At 55.1% G+C, this 18488-nt stretch overlaps 1 protein-coding gene across 1 annotated transcript in view; it reads right to left on the bottom strand.

Moving 5' to 3' along the window:
* The window catches only part of LOC140212165 (SH2 domain-containing adapter protein F-like), a 263486-nt gene that overhangs the window by 176589 nt on the left and 68409 nt on the right, over nt 1–18488 (bottom strand).

Below are 18488 nucleotides of genomic sequence, written 5' to 3'. Positions count from 1 at the left end.
AACATCCAGTGAGCGGTAGTTCTGTGGGAGAAAATGCCTTGTTAATGAGAGAGGGCAGAGGAGAACGGCCAGACTGGTTCAAGCTGACAGGAAGGTGACAGTAACTCAAATAACCATGTATTCCAACAGTGGCGTGCTGAAAAGCACCTCTAAATGAATGGCATGTTGAAGCTTGACGTAGATGGACCACAGCAGCAGAAGACCATAGACATACAGCACCTTACAGAGTAGCCACAGAATACTGGACATTATTTCAGCATTAATTATCCCTCCACCATTTCCCAAACAATGCAAAAATACTTCATCGGCTTTAAATCACATTGGGAGAGAAGTTCAAAGTTCAAAGTAAAATTTATTACCAAGGTGTGTGCATTTTACCATATACTACCTTGAGATTGATTTCCTGCAGGCAATTACAGGAAAATAAAGAAATACAGTAGAATTACAACCAACGTGCAAAAGAAGACAAATAGTGCAAATAGCAATTTAAAAAATACTGAAAACTTGAGTCCTTGAAGGTGATTCTGTAGCTTGAGGAAGCAGTTCAGTGCTGGTTCAGGAGCCTGATGCTTGTAAGGTATTAACTGTTCCTGAACCTGGTGTGGGACCTCAGGCTGGTGCACAATACGCTCCAAGTTGACCATTTCACTGAGATGCATGGTTGGTGTGGGCAGGATGAATGCTATCAGCTGCAATGCATTGCCTGCGGCAGCTCAGCTGCACTCAGTGCAGACCTGCAGTCCTATCCCTCAATTCGTGGTCTTGACTCAGACCTCAACTCCGAACCCAACTGGAACTGGGAAGGAAGCTTTTTGAATACCCCAGCACAGAGACAACGTCTGTGTCGGGCACAATGCAGGATTAATTTAAACCCTTCTGCCTGAAAATGATCCATATTCTCCCATTACCTGTATATTTATCTAAAAGCTTCCTGAGCATCCCCCATTACATCTGTTTCTTGCAGTATCCCTGACAGTGCATTCTGTGCACCCACTGCCCTCTGTGTGAACTTCTCCCATCTCACCTTAAAGCGAGAATCGGACATTGCTGCACTGAAGAAAAGATTCTGACTGTCAATTGTGTCTATGCCTCTCATACATCTGACAGGTCTCCTCTTAGCCTCCGAAACCAGACAGAACAACTGAAGTTTGTCTAACCTCTCCTTACAGGTCATACCTGCTCATCCAGGCAGCATCCTGGTGAATGTAGGGGCAGCATAATGGTTAGTTAGCACAACACTTTACGGTACCAATGACCCGGGCCTAATTCCCGGGAGAATATTGAAAAGACTAGATAAGGTGGACGTGGAGAGGATGTTTCCTCTGGTGGGGGTATCCAGAACTAAAGGGCACAGCTTCAAAATTTAGGGGCAACCTTTCAGAACAGGAGTAAAGAGGAATTGTTTTAGCCTGAGAGTGGTGAATCTGTGGAATGCTCTGCCATAGACTGCGGTGGAGGCCCAGTCCGTGGGTATATTCAAAGCAGAAGTTGGGATTCCTGATTGGTCGGGGCATCAAGGGATATGGTGAGAGGGCAGATGTATGGAGTTTGAGTGGGATCCAGGATCAGCATGATGCAATGGTGGGGCGGTTTCGATGGACTGAACAGCCTCATTCTGCTCCTACGTCTTATGGTCTAATTCCCTCCGATGCCTGTAAGGTGTCTCTACATCTTCCCCGTGATTGTGTGGATTTACTCCGGATTCTCTGGTTTCTTCCTACAGTCCGAAGATGTACCGGTTGGTAGGTTAATTGGCTGTTGTAAATTGCACCATGATTAGTCTAGGATTAAATCGGGAGATTGCTAGGCGGTGGGTTCGAAGAGCCAGAAGGGCCGAAATCTCAATTTAAAAAACTGTCAGAATCATAGAGCAGTACAGGCCCTCTGGCCCAACCTAGTCTCTGGCAAACTGTTACCTTTCCGTAAACACTCCAAGGCCTCCACCTGTAATGGGGTGGAGGGGGGAGCAGGCATCCAGAACGGTGCACTATACCCTAAGTGCAGTCTGACCAAAGTTTTAGAGATCCAGTTAGTTCAGAGTCAGATGTGGTTGCTGTGTTTCTGGCTGAGTGGCAGATTAAATGGTGCATGGAGCCCAGCCATAAGGCCGTTACTGTTAATCAGCTTGTGGAGTTATCTCAATCCCCAGTGAAGGCTTTCAGATGGATAAGCTGCATAATCTGTGCAATGGGAAATTAATTAGGCTTGGTAATTGAAAGCAATATAATACTGCGCCAGATTAAAAGAGCTCTGTTCTGTCCATTATATTCCTTTCCAAACCTCACTGAACAGCAACAACCCAACTACCTGCACGCCACGTACCACAGCCTCCGAATAGAAGGTTCTCAGAGAGAGAAGGTTCTCAGAGAGAGAAGGAATTTTTTTTGCCAGAGGATGGTGAATCTATGGACTTCATTGCCGCTTGATGAAGCTAAGTCATTGAGTACATTTAAAGCAGAGGTTCTTGATTAGTCAGGGTGTCAATGATTACGGGAAAGGGTAAGAGAGTGGGGTTGAGAGGGATAATGACTCAGCCGTGATTGAATGGAGCAACAGACTCGATGGCCAAGTGTTCTTCATGTCAGCGAGGGGGCTCCACTGGAAAAGTTCGAGGCTTGTTGTCCGTGAGCCCGCTGGATTGCGGTGAAAGAAAATGTTTAACATCTACAGATTTCCTCGTGTTCCCGTCAAATGAGAATCAGAATCAGAAGCAGGTTTATTATTTCTGACACGTCTTGAAATTTGTTGTTTTGTGTCAACAGTACCGTGCATTACATAAAATATACCGTAAATTATAGGAAATATATGCATAAAATAAATGAGTAGTACGAAAGAGAGCAAAAATAGTTAAAATATTGTTCATGAGTTCATTGTCCATTCAGAAATCTGATCACAGAGAGGAAGAAGCTGTTTCTAAAACATTGAATATGGGTCTTTAGGCTCTTATACCTCCTTTCCAATAGTAGCAATGAGAAGAAGGCATGTGCTGGGTATATGGGGTCCTTCATGATCGACGCCACTTTTTAGAGGCATTGCCTTTTGAAGATGTCCTCAATGACTCGATGACTCTAAATGTGAGACTCCATGATGATAAGCAGGAGACTGCAGTGGAAGTGAAATGTGTATGAACCAGTATAGATGTAGTACAATGTTCAAAGCCATGGGAGACTTGCCAGCACAATCTCTCTTTTTCACTTCATTCACTGCCTGTGATATGTGCCTTGCCAGCAAGGCCAATATTTCACAGAGACCAAGTGGCACAGCAAGCAGCTTTTGTAGCCCAATAATTCTTCGGCCCTGCCTGTGACAAAGATCGACCCGGAGTCAGCTGAAGGAGTAGTTGAAAAACTAATGTTAAAAGAGTGTTTTAAAGAAAGATTCAGATTTGACTGGACTTGCATGTTCCCAACGCTATGCAGCTGCTCCAAGAAGTGCTGCGATGGTTCGATGTGCAGGGTTGGGAGCTGCCAACATTGATCACTACGCAACTGTAAAATGCACTGCAGTTATTCACCCGGGCCATTCTGACAGTACATCCCAAACCCGCAGTCTCTGCCTGCAGGATCCTAAGCACACCCTTCCTTTCCCTGCAGATCCCCCTCTCATCCACACACCATCCTGACTCAGAAATGTATCGCCCCGCCATCGGCACCACTGGGTCTAACCCCGAGAACTCTCTCCCCAACAGCACCATGGCAGACCCTAACTAGAACCCAGTCTTTCTCCCAGGGAGAAAACTAATTAAACAAGAGGGCAACACACATCGAAGTTGCTGGTGGAACGCAGCAGGTCAGGCAGCATCTCTAGGAAGAGGTACAGTCAATGTTTCGGGCCGAGACCCTTCGTCAGGGACGTCGACTGTACCTCTTCCTAGAGATGCTGCCTGGCCAGTTGCGTTCACCAGCAACTTTTATGTGTGTTGCTTGAAATTCCAGCATCTGCAGATTTCCTCGTGTTTGCGTTTTTAAACAAGAGGGTATAGGTTTGAAATCAGAGGGGAGTGGCTTAAAAGGGACATCAGGCCAGCATCCTCACACAAATGATGGTGCATATTTAGAATAACGGTTGAGGTGGTCCCATTAGCGACATTTAAGAGCCATCAAGGTAGCTACGTGGATCGGACAGATTTAAAGGGCTAAGGGCAAACGTAGGCCGATGGGACTAGCTCGCTGGTTAACGCAGTCGGCAGGACCTTGTTGGGCCAAGAGGGCTTGCTTCCATGTTGTATGTCTCTATGACTCTCAGGAGTGTAGGGGTTCAGGAAGGCAGCTCACCTCACTTCAGAGAAGTCAACGGTGGGGCAGCGGTGCAGTTAGCAGAGCCGCGACCACTCAGCACTGGAGACTCGGGTTCAATCCCAGCTCGGTGTACCCACTGGGTGTTGGCCCAATAACCAGCCATAACAACCATTACAAGATGCATTCAAAAGGGACCATCCTGTGAGGAAAAGAATTGACACCCCCCCACTGCTCCCCACCCCATGCAGCCATGTAAAACTATCGAAGTTTAAGAGACTACTGGACAGGTATATGGAGGAATTTAAGGTGGGCCCTTATATGGGAGGTAGGGTTTGAGGGTCAGCACAACAATGTGGGCCGAAGGGCCTGTACTGTGCTGTACTATTCTATGCTCTATTTTCTATGTTCTATCTCTGAGGTGGTCCAGAGTTAAGGGTAGCACAGTAGCGTCGTGGTTACTGCAATTGCTTTACAGTACCAACAATCATCAATGAGGCTATGATCACCTACATACAACACAACACATGACGATGATGAGAGAGAAGCATCGAAAAGAGAGGCAGAGCAGTCCATGGGGGCAATTCCGGGGCTTGGAAGGAGGCAGTTAGTTAAAGATACAGCCTCCAGGACTGCTTCAAGTCATCCAAACAACTTCAAAGCTTGAATTACAATTACAAGATGGAGGGCCAGGACCTGAGAGCCTCAGCCAACTGACAGACGGACAAGGAAGTGACATTTGCAAAAAGAATACAATGCTTCATCAGCAGCTTCAGACAGATGCTTTATCCCTTGGTAACCAGCCAAGTTCACATTCACGGAGCTGAAGGAAAGGAACAACATCACAGACGTCGGACAGACTAATTGCTGGTCTGGTAGGAAAATGGTAGCTAGGCACAAGCCAACAACTCAAAACTCGCAATGCTACAATGTCAAGATTCAAGATTATTTATTGCTATTCTTCAGTACATGAATGTAAAGGAAAACAAATTGATTGTTACACCGGATACAATGCAAGGGAGATGAGTGGGAGGTGAGGGGAAGGTGGAGGAGTGGGAGGTGACGGGAAGGTGGAGGAGTGGGAGGTGAGGGGGAAGGTGGATGAGTGGAAGGTGGATGAGTGGGAGGTGAGGGGGAAGGTGGAGGAGTGGGAGCTGAGGGGAAGGTGTAGGAGTGGGAGGTGAGGTGGAAGGTGGAGGAGTGGGAGGTGAGGGGAAGGTGGATGAGTGGGAGGTGAGGGGAGGGTGGAGGAGTGGGAGGTGAGGAGAAGGTGGATGAGTGGGAGGTGAGAGGGAAGGTGGAGGAGTGGGAGGTGAGGGGGACGGTGGAGGAGTGGGAGGTGAGGGGGAAGGTGGAGGAGTGGGAGGTGAGGGGGAAGGTGGAGGAGTGGGAGGTGAGGGGGAAGGTGGAGGAGTGGGAGTTGGGAAGGTGGAGGAGTGGGAGGTGAGGGGGAAGGTGGATGAGTGGGAGGTGAGGGGAGGGTGGAGGAGTGGAAGGTGAGGGGGAAGGTGGATGAGTGGGAGGTGAGGGGGAAGGTGGAGAGGGAGGTGAGGGGGAAGGTGGAGGAGTGGGAGGTGAGGGGGAAGGTGGAGGAGTGGGAGGTGAAGGAAAGGAGGAGGAGTGGGAGGTGAGGGGAAGGTGGAAAAGTGGGAGGTGAGGGGAAGGAGGAGGAGTGGGATGTGAGGGGATGTTGGAGGAGTGGGAGGTGAGGGGAAGGTGGAGGAGTGGGAGGTGGGGGGAAGGTGGAGGAGTGGGAGGTGAGGGGGAAGGTGGAGTGGGAGGTGAGGGGGAAGGTGGAGGAGTGGGAGATGAGGGTGAAGGTGGAGGTGAGGGGAAGGTGGAGGAGTGGAGGTGTGGGGAGGGTGGATGAGGGGTAGGTGAGGGGGAAGGTGGAGGAGTGGGAGGTGAGAGGAAGGTGGAGGAGTGGGAGGTGAGGGGAAGGTGGATGAGCGGTAGGTGAGGGGGAAGGTGGATGAGTGGGAGGTGAGGGAAGATGAATGAGTGGGAGGTGACGGGAAGTTGGAGGAGTAGGAGGTGACGGGAAGGTGGAGGAGTGGGAGGTAAGGGGGAAGGTGGAGAAGTGGGCGGTGAGGGGGTGGTGGATGAGTGGGAGGTGAAGGAAAGGAGGAGGAGTGGGAGGTGAGGGGAAGGTGGAAAAGTGGGAGGTGAGGGGAAGGAGGAGGAGTGGGATGTGAGGGGATGTTGGAGGAGTGGGAGGTGAGGGGAAGGTGGAGGAGTGGGAGGTGGGGGGAAGGTGGAGGAGTGGGAGGTGGGGGGAAGGTGGAGGAGTGGGAGGTGAGGGGGAAGGTGGAGGAGTGGGAGGTGAGGGGAAGATGAATGAGTGGGAGCTGAGGGGAAGGTGGAGGAGTGGGAGGTGACGGGGAAGGTGGATGAGTGGGATGTGAGGGGGAAGGTGGATGAGTGGGAGTTGAGGGGGAAGGTGGAGGAGTGGGAGGTGAGGAGAAGGTGGATGAGTGGGAGGTGAGGGGGAAGGTGGAGGAGTGGGAGGTGAGGGGGACGGTGGAGGAGTGGGAGGTGAGGGGGAAGGTGGAGGAGTGGGAGGTGAGGGGAAGGTGGAGGAGTGGGAGGTGAGGGGAGGGTGGAGGAGTGGGAGGTGAGGGGGAAGGTGGAGAAGTGGGCGGTGAGGGGGATGGTGGATGAGTGGGAGGTGAGGGGAAGGAGGAGGAGTGGGAGGTGAGGGGGAAGGTGGAGGAGAGGGAGGTGAGGGGAAGGTGGAGGAGTGGGAGGTGAGGGGAAGGAGGAGGAGTGGGACGTGAGGGGATGTTGGAGGAGTGGGAGGTGAGGGGAAGGTGGAGGAGTGGAGGTGGGGGAAGATGAATGAGTGGGAGCTGAGGGGAAGGTGGAGGAGTGGGAGGTGAGGAGGAAGGTGGATGAGTGGGATGTGAGGGGGAAGGTGGATGAGTGGGAGGTGAGGGGGAAGGTGGAGGAGTGGGAGGTGAGGGGGAAGGTGGAGGAGTGGGAGGTGAGGGGAAGATGAATGAGTGGGAGCTGAGGGGAAGGTGGAGGAGTGGGAGGTGAGGGGGAAGGTGGAGGAGTGGGAGGTGAGGGGAAGATGAATGAGTGGGAGCTGAGGGGAAAGTGGAGGAGTGGAAGGTGAGGGGGAAGGTGGATGAGTGGGAGGTGAGGGGAGGGTGGAGGAGTGGAAGGTGAGGGGGAAGGTGGATGAGTGGGAGGTGAGGGGGAAGGTGGAGAGGGAGGTGAGGGGGAAGGTGGAGGAGTGGGAGATGAGGGTGAAGGTGGAGGTGAGGGGAAGGTGGAGGAGTGGAGGTGAGGGAAGATGAATGAGTGGGAGGTGACGGGAAGTTGGAGGAGTAGGAGGTGACGGGAAGGTGGAGGAGTGGGAGGTGAGGGGGAAGGTGGAGAAGTGGGCGGTGAGGGGGATGGTGGATGAGTGGGAGGTGAAGGAAAGGAGGAGGAGTGGGAGGTGAGGGGAAGGTGGAAAAGTGGGAGGTGAGGGGAAGGAGGAGGAGTGGGATGTGAGGGGATGTTGGAGGAGTGGGAGGTGAGGGGAAGGTGGAGGAGTGGGAGGTGGGGGGAAGGTGGAGGAGTGGGAGGTGAGGGGAAGAAGGATGAGTCGGAGGTGAGGGGAAGGTGGAGAGTGGGAGGTGAGGGGAAGGTGGAGGGTGGGAGGTGAGGGGGAAGGTGGATGAGTGGGAGGTGAGAGGAAGGTGGAGGAGTGGGAGGTGAGGGGGAAGGTGGAGGAGTGGGAGGTGAGGGGAAGATGAATGAGTGGGAGCTGAGGGGAAGGTGGAGGAGTGGGAGGTGACGGGGAAGGTGGATGAGTGGGATGTGAGGGGGAAGGTGGATGAGTGGGAGTTGAGGGGGAAGGTGGAGGAGTGGGAGGTGAGGAGAAGGTGGATGAGTGGGAGGTTAGGGGGAAGGTGGAGGAGTGGGAGGTGAGGGGGACGGTGGAGGAGTGGGAGGTGAGGGGGAAGGTGGAGGAGTGGGAGGTGAGGGGAAGGTGGAGGAGTGGGAGGTGAGGGGAGGGTGGAGGAGTGGGAGGTGAGGGGGAAGGTGGAGGAGTGGGAGGTGAGGGGGAAGGTGGAGAAGTGGGCGGTGAGGGGGATGGTGGATGAGTGGGAGGTGAGGGGAAGGAGGAGGAGTGGGAGGTGAGGGGGAAGGTGGAGGAGAGGGAGGTGAGGGGAAGGTGGAGGAGTGGGAGGTGAGGGGAAGGAGGAGGAGTGGGACGTGAGGGGATGTTGGAGGAGTGGGAGGTGAGGGGAAGGTGGAGGAGTGGAGGTGGGGGAAGATGAATGAGTGGGAGCTGAGGGGAAGGTGGAGGAGTGGGAGGTGAGGAGGAAGGTGGATGAGTGGGATGTGAGGGGGAAGGTGGATGAGTGGGAGGTGAGGGGGAAGGTGGAGGAGTGGGAGGTGAGGGGGAAGGTGGAGGAGTGGGAGGTGAGGGGAAGATGAATGAGTGGGAGCTGAGGGGAAGGTGGAGGAGTGGGAGGTGAGGGGGAAGGTGGAGGAGTGGGAGGTGAGGGGAAGATGAATGAGTGGGAGCTGAGGGGAAAGTGGAGGAGTGGGAGGTGAGGGGGAAGGTGGATGAGTGGGAGGTGAGGGGAGGGTGGAGGAGTGGAAGGTGAGGGGGAAGGTGGATGAGTGGGAGGTGAGGGGGAAGGTGGAGAGGGAGGTGAGGGGGAAGGTGGAGGAGTGGGAGATGAGGGTGAAGGTGGAGGTGAGGGGAAGGTGGAGGAGTGGAGGTGTGAAGAGGGTGGATGAGGGGTAGGTGAGGGGGAAGGTGGAGGAGTGGGAGGTGAGAGGAAGGTGGAGGAGTGGGAGGTGAGGGGAAGGTGGATGAGCGGTAGGTGAGGGGGAAGGTGGATGAGTGGGAGGTGAGGGAAGATGAATGAGTGGGAGGTGACGGGAAGTTGGAGGAGTAGGAGGTGACGGGAAGGTGGAGGAGTGGGAGGTGAGGGGGAAGGTGGAGAAGTGGGCGGTGAGGGGGATGGTGGATGAGTGGGAGGTGAAGGAAAGGAGGAGGAGTGGGAGGTGAGGGGAAGGTGGAAAAGTGGGAGGTGAGGGGAAGGAGGAGGAGTGGGATGTGAGGGGATGTTGGAGGAGTGGGAGGTGAGGGGAAGGTGGAGGAGTGGGAGGTGGGGGGAAGGTGGAGGAGTGGGAGGTGAGGGGGAAGGTGGAGTGGGAGGTGAGGGGGAAGGTGGAGGAGTGGGAGATGAGGGTGAAGGTGGAGGTGAGGGGAAGGTGGAGGAGTGGAGGTGTGGGGAGGGTGGATGAGGGGTAGGTGAGGGGGAAGGTGGAGGAGTGGGAGGTGAGAGGAAGGTGGAGGAGTGGGAGGTGAGGGGAAGGTGGATGAGCGGTAGGTGAGGGGGAAGGTGGATGAGTGGGAGGTGAGGGAAGATGAATGAGTGGGAGGTGACGGGAAGTTGGAGGAGTAGGAGGTGACGGGAAGGTGGAGGAGTGGGAGGTAAGGGGGAAGGTGGAGAAGTGGGCGGTGAGGGGGTGGTGGATGAGTGGGAGGTGAAGGAAAGGAGGAGGAGTGGGAGGTGAGGGGAAGGTGGAAAAGTGGGAGGTGAGGGGAAGGAGGAGGAGTGGGATGTGAGGGGATGTTGGAGGAGTGGGAGGTGAGGGGAAGGTGGAGGAGTGGGAGGTGGGGGGAAGGTGGAGGAGTGGGAGGTGGGGGGAAGGTGGAGGAGTGGGAGGTGAGGGGGAAGGTGGAGGAGTGGGAGGTGAGGGGAAGATGAATGAGTGGGAGCTGAGGGGAAGGTGGAGGAGTGGGAGGTGACGGGGAAGGTGGATGAGTGGGATGTGAGGGGGAAGGTGGATGAGTGGGAGTTGAGGGGGAAGGTGGAGGAGTGGGAGGTGAGGAGAAGGTGGATGAGTGGGAGGTGAGGGGGAAGGTGGAGGAGTGGGAGGTGAGGGGGACGGTGGAGGAGTGGGAGGTGAGGGGGAAGGTGGAGGAGTGGGAGGTGAGGGGAAGGTGGAGGAGTGGGAGGTGAGGGGAGGGTGGAGGAGTGGGAGGTGAGGGGGAAGGTGGAGGAGTGGGAGGTGAGGGGGAAGGTGGAGAAGTGGGCGGTGAGGGGGATGGTGGATGAGTGGGAGGTGAGGGGAAGGAGGAGGAGTGGGAGGTGAGGGGGAAGGTGGAGGAGAGGGAGGTGAGGGGAAGGTGGAGGAGTGGGAGGTGAGGGGAAGGAGGAGGAGTGGGACGTGAGGGGATGTTGGAGGAGTGGGAGGTGAGGGGAAGGTGGAGGAGTGGAGGTGGGGGAAGATGAATGAGTGGGAGCTGAGGGGAAGGTGGAGGAGTGGGAGGTGAGGAGGAAGGTGGATGAGTGGGAGGTGAGGGGGAAGGTGGAGGAGTGGGAGGTGAGGGGGAAGGTGGAGGAGTGGGAGGTGAGGGGAAGATGAATGAGTGGGAGCTGAGGGGAAGGTGGAGGAGTGGGAGGTGAGGGGGAAGGTGGAGGAGTGGGAGGTGAGGGGAAGATGAATGAGTGGGAGCTGAGGGGAAAGTGGAGGAGTGGGAGGTGAGGGGGAAGGTGGATGAGTGGGATGTGAGGGGGAAGGTGGATGAGTGGGAGGTGAGGGGGACGGTGGAGGAGTGGGAGGTGAGGGGAAGATGAATGAGTGTGAGCTGAGGGGAAGGTGGATGAGTGGAAGGTGAGCGAGAAGGTGGAGGAGTGGGAGGAGAGGGGAAGGTGGAGGAGTGGGAGGTGAGGGGAAGGTGGATGAGTGGGAGGTGAGGGGGAAAGTGGAGGAGTGGGAGGCAAGGGGAAGGTGGACGAGTGGGAGGTGAGGGGGAAGGTGGATGAGTGGGAGGTGAGGGGAAGGTGGATGAGTGGGAGGTGAGGGGAAGGTGGAGGAGTGGGAGGTGAGGGGAAGGTGGAGGAGTGGGAGGTGAGGGGAAGGTGGAGGAGTGGGAGGTGAGGGGTGGGTGGAGGAGTGGGAGGTGAGGGGAAGGTGGATGAGTGGGAGGTGAGGGGAAGGTGGATGAGTGGGAGGTGAGGGGAAGGTGGAGGAGTGGGAGGTGAGGGGTGGGTGGAGGAGTGGGAGGCGAGGGGAAGGTGGACGAGTGGGAGGTGAGGGGGAAGGTAGAGGAGTGGGAGGTGAGGGGATGGTGGATGAGTGGGAGCTAATGGGAAGGTGGAGGAGTGGGAGTTGAGGGGGAAGGTGGATGAGTGGGTGAGGGGGAAGGTGGATGAGTGGGTGAGGGGAAGGTGGAGGAATGGGAGGTGAGGGGAACATGGAGGAGTGGGAGGTGAGGGGAAGGTGGATGAGTGGGACGTGAGGGGATGGTGGAGGAGTGGGTGAGGGGAAGGTGGAGGAGTGGGAGGTGAGGGGAAGGTGGAGGAGTGGGAGGTGAGGGGAGGGTGGAGGAGTGGGAGGTGAGGGGAAGGTGGATAAGTGGGAGGTGAGGGGGAAGGTGGAGGAGTGGGAGGTGAGGGGTAAGGTGGATGAGTGAGAGGTGAGTGGAAGGTGGATGAGTGGGAGGTGAGGGGGAAGGTGGAGGAGTGGGAGGTGAGGGGAAGGTGGATGAGTGGGTGAGGGGGAAGGTGGATGAGTGGGTGAGGGGAAGGTGGAGGAATGGGAGGTGAGGGGAACGTGGAGGAGTGGGAGGTGAGGGGAAGGTGGATGAGTGGGACGTGAGGGGAAGGTGGAGGAGTGGGAGGTGAGGGGAGGGTGGAGGAGTGGGAGGTGAGGGGAAGGTGGATAAGTGGGAGGTGAGGGGGAAGGTGGAGGAGTGGGAGGTGAGGGGGAAGGTGGATGAGTGAGAGGTGAGTGGAAGGTGGATGAGTGGGAGGTGAGGGAGAAGGTGGAGGAGTGGGAGGTGAGGGGGAAGGTGGAGGAGTGGGAGGTGAGGGGGAAGGTGGAGGAGTGGGAGATGAGGGTGAAGGTGGAGGTGAGGGGAAGGTGGAGGAGTGGGTGGTGAGGGGAAGGTGGAGCAGTGGGAGGTGAGGGGAAGCTGGAGGTGTGGGAGGTGAGGGGAAGGTGGAGGAGTGGGAGGTGAGGGAAGATGAATGAGTGGGAGGTGACGGGAAGTTGGAGGAGTGGGAGGTGAGGGGGAAGGTGCAGGAGTGGGAGGTGAGGGGAAGGTGGAGGAGTGGGAGGTGAGGGGAAGGTGGATGAGTGGGAGGTGAGGGGAAGGTGGAGGAGTGGGAGGTGAGGGGAAGGTGGAGGAGTGGGAGTTGAGGGGAAGGTGGAGGAGTGGGAGTTGAGGGGGAAGGTGGATGAGTGGGAGGTGAGGGGAAGGTGGATGAGTGGGAGATAAGTGGAAGGTGGATGAGTGGGAGGTGAGGGGAAGGTGGAGAGTGGGAGGTGAGGGGAAGGTGGAGGGAGGGAGGTGAGGGGGATGGTGGATGAGTGGGAGGTAAGGAGAAGGTGGATGAGTCGGAGGTGAGGGGAAGGTGGAGGAGTGGGAGGTGGGGGGAAGGTGGATGAGTGGGAGGTGAGGGGAAGGTGGAGGAGTGGGAGGTGAGGGGAAGGTGGATGAGTGGGAGGTGACGGGAAGGTGGAGGATTGGGAGGTGAGGGTGAAGGTGGAGGAGTGGGAGGTGAGGGTAAAGGTGGAGGAGTGGGAGCTGAGGGAAGATGAATGAGTGGGAGGTGATGGGAAGTTGGAGGAGTGGGAGGTGAGGGGGAAGGTGCAGGAGTGGGAGGTGAGGGGAAGGTGGAGGAGTGGGAGTTGAGGGGGAAGGTGGAGGAGTGGGAGGTGAGGGGGAAGGTGGAGGAGTGGGAGGTGAGGAGGAAGGTGGATGAGTGGGAGTTGAGGGGAAGGTGGATGAGTGGGAGGTGAGGGGGAAGGTGGATGAGTGGGAGTTGAGGGGAAGGTGAATGAGTGGGAGGTGAGGGGCATGGTGGAGGAGTGGGAGATGAGGGGGAAGGTGGAGGAGTGGGAGGTGAGGGGAGGGTGGAGGAGTGGGAGGTGAGAGGAGGGTGGAGGAGTGGGAGGTGAGTGGAAGGTGGATGAGTGGGATGTGAGGGGGAAGGTGGAGGAATGGGAGGTGAGGGGGAAGGTGGAGGTGTGGGAAGTGAGGGTGAAGGTGGAGGTGAGGGGAATGTGGAGGAGTGGGAGGTGAGGGGAAGGTGGAGCTGTGGGAGGTGAGGGGAAGGTGGAGGAGTGGGAGGTGAGGGAAGATGAATGAGTGGGAGGTGACGGGAAGTTGGAGGAGTGGGAGGTGAGGGGGAAGGTGGATGAGTGGGAGGTGAGGGGAAGGTGGATGAGTGGGAGATGAGGGGACGGTGGATGAGTGGGAGGTGAGGGGGAAGGTGGATGAGTGGGAGATGAGGGGAAGAAGGATGAGTCGGAGGTGAGGGGAAGGTGGAGAGTGGGAGGTGAGGGGAAGGTGGAGGGTGGGAGGTGAGGGGGAAAGTGGATGAGTGGGAGGTGAGAGGAAGGTGGATGAGTGGGAGGTGAGGGGAAGAAGGATGAGTCGGAGGTGAGGGGAAGGTGGATGAGTGGGAGGTGAGGGGATCAGTGGGAGGTGAGGGGGAAGGTGGAGGAGTGGGAGGTGAGGGGAAGGTGGAGGAGTGGGAGGTGAGGGGAAGGTGGAGGAGTGGCAGGTGAGGGAAGGTGGATGAGGGGTAGGTGAGGGGGAAGGTGGAGGAGTGGGAGGTGAGGGGAAGGTGGAGGAGTGGGAGGTGAGGGGAAGGTGGAGGAGTGGGAGGTGAGGGGAAAGTGGAGGAGTGGGAGGTGAGGGGAAGGTGGAGGAGTGGGAGGTGAGGGGAAAGTGGAGGAGTGGGATTTGAGGGGAAGGTGGAGGAGTGGGAGGTGAGGGGAAGGTGGAGGAGTGGCAGGTGAGGGAAGGTGGATGAGGGGTAGGTGAGGGGGAAGGTGGAGGAGTGGGAGGTGAGGGGAAGGTGGAGGAGTGGGAGGTGAGGGGAAGGTGGAGGAGTGGAAAGTGAGGGGAAGGTGGAGAGTGGGAGGTGAGGGGAAGGTGGAGGGTGGGAGGTGAGGGGGAAGGTGGATGAGTGGGAGGTGAGAGGAAGGTGGATGAGTGGGAGGTGAGGGGAAGAAGGATGAGTCGGAGGTGAGGGGAAGGTGGATGAGTGGGAGGTGAGGGGGAAGGTGGAGGAGTGGGAGGTGAGGGGGAAGGTGGAGGAGTGGGAGGTGAGGGGAAGGTGGAGGAGTGGGAGGTGAGGGGAAGGTGGAGGAGTGGCAGGTGAGGGAAGGTGGATGAGGGGTAGGTGAGGGGGAAGGTGGAGGAGTGGGAGGTGAGGGGAAGGTGGAGGAGTGGGAGGTGAGGGGAAGGTGGAGGAGTGGGAGGTGAGGGGAAGGTGGAGGAGTGGGAGGTGAGGGGAAAGTGGAGGAGTGGGAGGTGAGGGGAAGGTGGAGGAGTGGGAGGTGAGGGGAAAGTGGAGGAGTGGGAGTTGAGGGGAAGGTGGAGGAGTGGGAGGTGAGGGGAAGGTGGAGGAGTGGCAGGTGAGGGAAGGTGGATGAGGGGTAGGTGAGGGGGAAGGTGGAGGAGTGGGAGGTGAGGGAAGGTGGAGGAGTGGGAGGTGAGGGGAAGGTGGAGGAGTGGCAGGTGAGGGAAGGTGGATGAGGGGTAGGTGAGGGGGAAGGTGGAGGAGTGGGAGGTGAGGGGAAGGTGGAGGAGTGGGAGGTGAGGGGAAGGTGGAGGAGTGGAAAGTGAGGGGAAAGTGGAGGAGTGGGAGTTGAGGGGAAGGTGGATGAGTGGGATGAAGTAAGAAGCTGGGAGGTGATATTTGGAAGAAGTGAAGTTCTGAAGGAGGAGGAATGTGGTTGGAGAGGAGAGTGGGACATGGGAGAAAGGGAAAGAGGCAGGGCACCAGAAGAAGGTGATGGGCAGATGAGGAGAAGGGAAGAGATGAGATGAGAGGAATAAAGAGAGAAGGAGGGAGGAAGAGACATATGCAGTGAGCTTTACATGACATTGTCAGCGCAAGGCAGATTGAGACTGTTTTACAGCACTCCGAGGGGGATTACCCCCTCAGTACTACAGTGGAGTGGCTTTACCCATAACAATAGAGACGATACTGCTGCCCACTCACCTACAGAATGGATGAGCAGAGGCTCTTCAGCCCATCGTGTTGTGTTGACCTCTCACCCTCCTCTAAAGTTAATCTAACCCTTCCTGCCTACACAGTCCATAACCATTCGTTTTTCTTTGTACACGTGTCTATCTGAGAGTGTCTCAAAGGTCCCTAATATATCTGCCTCTACTACCACCCCTGGCAATGCGTTCCACACACCCACCACTCTCTGTGAAAATCTACCTTTGACATTGCCCCTAAAGATTGGCAAAGCAGAACTCGATAGGCTGAATGGCCAAATTCTGCTCCCATGTCTTACAGGCTAAACTTTCTTCCACTCACTTTCAAATTATGCCCTCTCATATTAGAACTTAATTAGCATGGTGGGCCATACTGTGCAACTGTGACACCTTCCCCTTCACTTGGTTTGACCTATTACATGTCAGCCTGTGCTCCTCTATCCTCCCCCTTATTCTGGCTTCTGTTCCTTTCATTTCCAGACCTGGGTCAATCAGATTTAACCCTGTGCTTGTCCTTTTTCCCACCCAAACCCATCATCCCATTCTATGTTGCACTGGCTCCAAGTATATACCCTTCCTGGGGGTGGGGGGAGGGGTTCAGTGCCAGAAACTGCACACAAGGGTCTCTCCAAAGCCCTGTACAATCTCAACAAGAACTAGGTCAAGCAACATGCTTAACATGCAGGAAACCATTGATGCGAATCTCCTTAAATTGATTGAGAGGGCTGATATGAGGATTGTTTGGAGGCTAATTGTGTCCCTCCTGGGATGTCTTTAGCTTGGCGTCAATAAATGGTTAGCAGGCCTCCAATGGCATCTTCAGACAGCAAGCCCTCAGCTATCTATGCAAGCAGTTTTCACAATGAGTATTGAAAACAGTCCTTCAATATTATGGAAGTCAATACCCCTCTTCCTTCTGATAATCTACACAGCGAGTTCAGCAGCTATAGTGGGCTTCCTTCTATCACCCTGACTCAAGATACCACAGCCTTAGCGTATGATTATCAGACTGATACGCTGACATGAAAGACAGAGTTCCTTGCTGTTCTTGGGATGAAGCTTTAAACTGTTTGTGAGCTTCATTGTTAATGATCTCCATGGCACTAATCCGTCAATGGTATGTCAAGTCCATTGACACTCTTGTTAGGAGACAGACGGACCCCCCAGAGTCTGGCATGCCAGTACGGTACTGAGAGAGTGCGACTGTCAGGGGAGTTGTCTTCAGATGAGATATTGAGCCAGGACTCTGCCCTTCCCTCAAGTTGGGTGAGACTAGAACAGAGGTCACAGGTTTAGGGTGACAAGTGAAACAGGGGCTAGTTTTGCCGCTGTTATTGCTGTTTGTGTCGTTCTGCTGAACACTGTGGTCACGCTACATTGGCACCAGAATGTGTGGTGACATCTGCGGGCTGTCCCAGCACATGTTTAGATTGTGCGGTTGTTAACAGAACACTTTTCACCCGGTGTTTCAATGGACATGTGATAAATACTGTAAATGAACCTGCGCCTGAATTTAAGGGGAACCTGGGAAGGAACTTCTACGCTCTGAGGGTGGTACAAGTGTGGAACGAGTCATCAGTGGAATGGTGGATGCAGGTTCAATTCTAACATTTTAGTTTTGGATAGGTACATTGGTTGGGAGAGGCATGGAGGGCTATGGTCTGGGATGCAAAAGAAACAGGAAGACACAGATAATGTGGGCCAAATGGCCTGTTTCTGCAGCTGAAGAGAATGTGCAGGGTACTACAGAAAACACAGGGTTGCCTTTTCCTCGACACCTCCCTGCAACGTGCAAGTGTCTGCCACGTTCTTCTGATGAACAGGAGACCTGTGCGAGGGTGGGGGAAGGGAAAGGACTGTTTTGCTGTTACTGTTTGTGTTGCTCTGCTGAGCATTGTAGGCACGCTGTCCTGGTGCTGGAATGTGTGGTGACACTTGCGGGCTGCCCCCAGCACACCCTCGTGTGTGTCGGCTGTTAACACAAGCACATTTCACTGTACGCCTTGATGCACAGAGGATAAATCAATCTGAATCTGCAGCATGGGAACTGCACTCTGGAAATGACATGGGAAAGGCTGGTGCAAGTTCAGACAAGGCTACAAATCCCTCGTCACAAAATTCACCTGCATGGTTAACAGGGGGCAAGGAAAGCTTTAAACTATGGGAGATACAGGTGCTATAATCAGTTGAGCAGAAAAAGGTAAGTGGAATTTAAGTGACAGAAGTATGTGGTAATGCATTTGGGGACTGCTACACGGTAAGGGGAATATACAAGAAGTAGGAAGATATTAAATGGTGTAGAGCAGAGGTTCCCAATCTTTCCTATGCCATGGAACCCTACCATTAACTGAGGAGTCTATGGAGCCCAGGTTGGGAACCTCTGGTGTGGAAAAACAGAGGGCTATTGCAGTGTACACCCATGGGTTTCAAAAGTAGCAAGACTGATCAGTAACACAAGAGATTCTGCAGCTGCTGGAAATTTTGAGTGACGTACAGTCAGCTGTGGAGGCCAGATCGTTGGGTGTATTTAAGACAGAGGTTGATAGGCTCTCGATTAGACAGAGGGCGAAAGGTTACAGGGAGAAGGCAGGAGAATGGGGTTGAGAGGGAAAATGGATCAACCATGACGCAACAGTAGAGCAGACTCGATAGGGTAAATGGCCTGATTCTTTTGCTATCTCTTATGGTCTAAAACCCTGGACGGACCCTGCAGGTCAAGCAGCATCATCCCTCACCTCCCTCTGGTGCCCCTCCTCCTTCCCCTTGTCTCACGAGCCACTTTTCTCACTGATCAGATTCCTTCTCCCTCAGCCCTTTATCTCTTCCACCTATCACCTCCCAGCTTCTTACTTCATCCTCCCCCTCCCCCCGTGTTGGTTGTTGACGCAAATGACGCACTTCACTGCAAATTTTCATGTTTCAAAGTAGGTGACAGAATAAAGCTTATTTTTAATCTGCACCTCAGCCAATGAGGGAAGGTGTACTTTGTGCCTTTTTAACCTCACGTTGCAGTGAGCGTGATCTCCACTCTATTATTTCAATGTGACGTAACGTGAGGCCATTTGGCCCCTAGAGTCCATGCCAGCTCACAGAGAAAAAGCATTCCTTTACCCCCACCAATTTTCCATGAAGCATGTTTGTCCCACATTCCCATCAACTCTACTCAGATTCCACCCCCCATCTATGCAACAAAGACAATTTACAGAGCGTGAGGACACCAGGGTACCCAGAGGTAACCCATATCAGCACAAGGAGAACCTACTTTGTTA

Source organism: Mobula birostris, chromosome 18 (assembly GCF_030028105.1).
Source record: "Mobula birostris isolate sMobBir1 chromosome 18, sMobBir1.hap1, whole genome shotgun sequence".
Classification (NCBI taxonomy): Eukaryota; Metazoa; Chordata; class Chondrichthyes; order Myliobatiformes; family Myliobatidae; genus Mobula; species Mobula birostris.
This window is presented reverse-complemented; position numbering and strand designations above follow the sequence as displayed.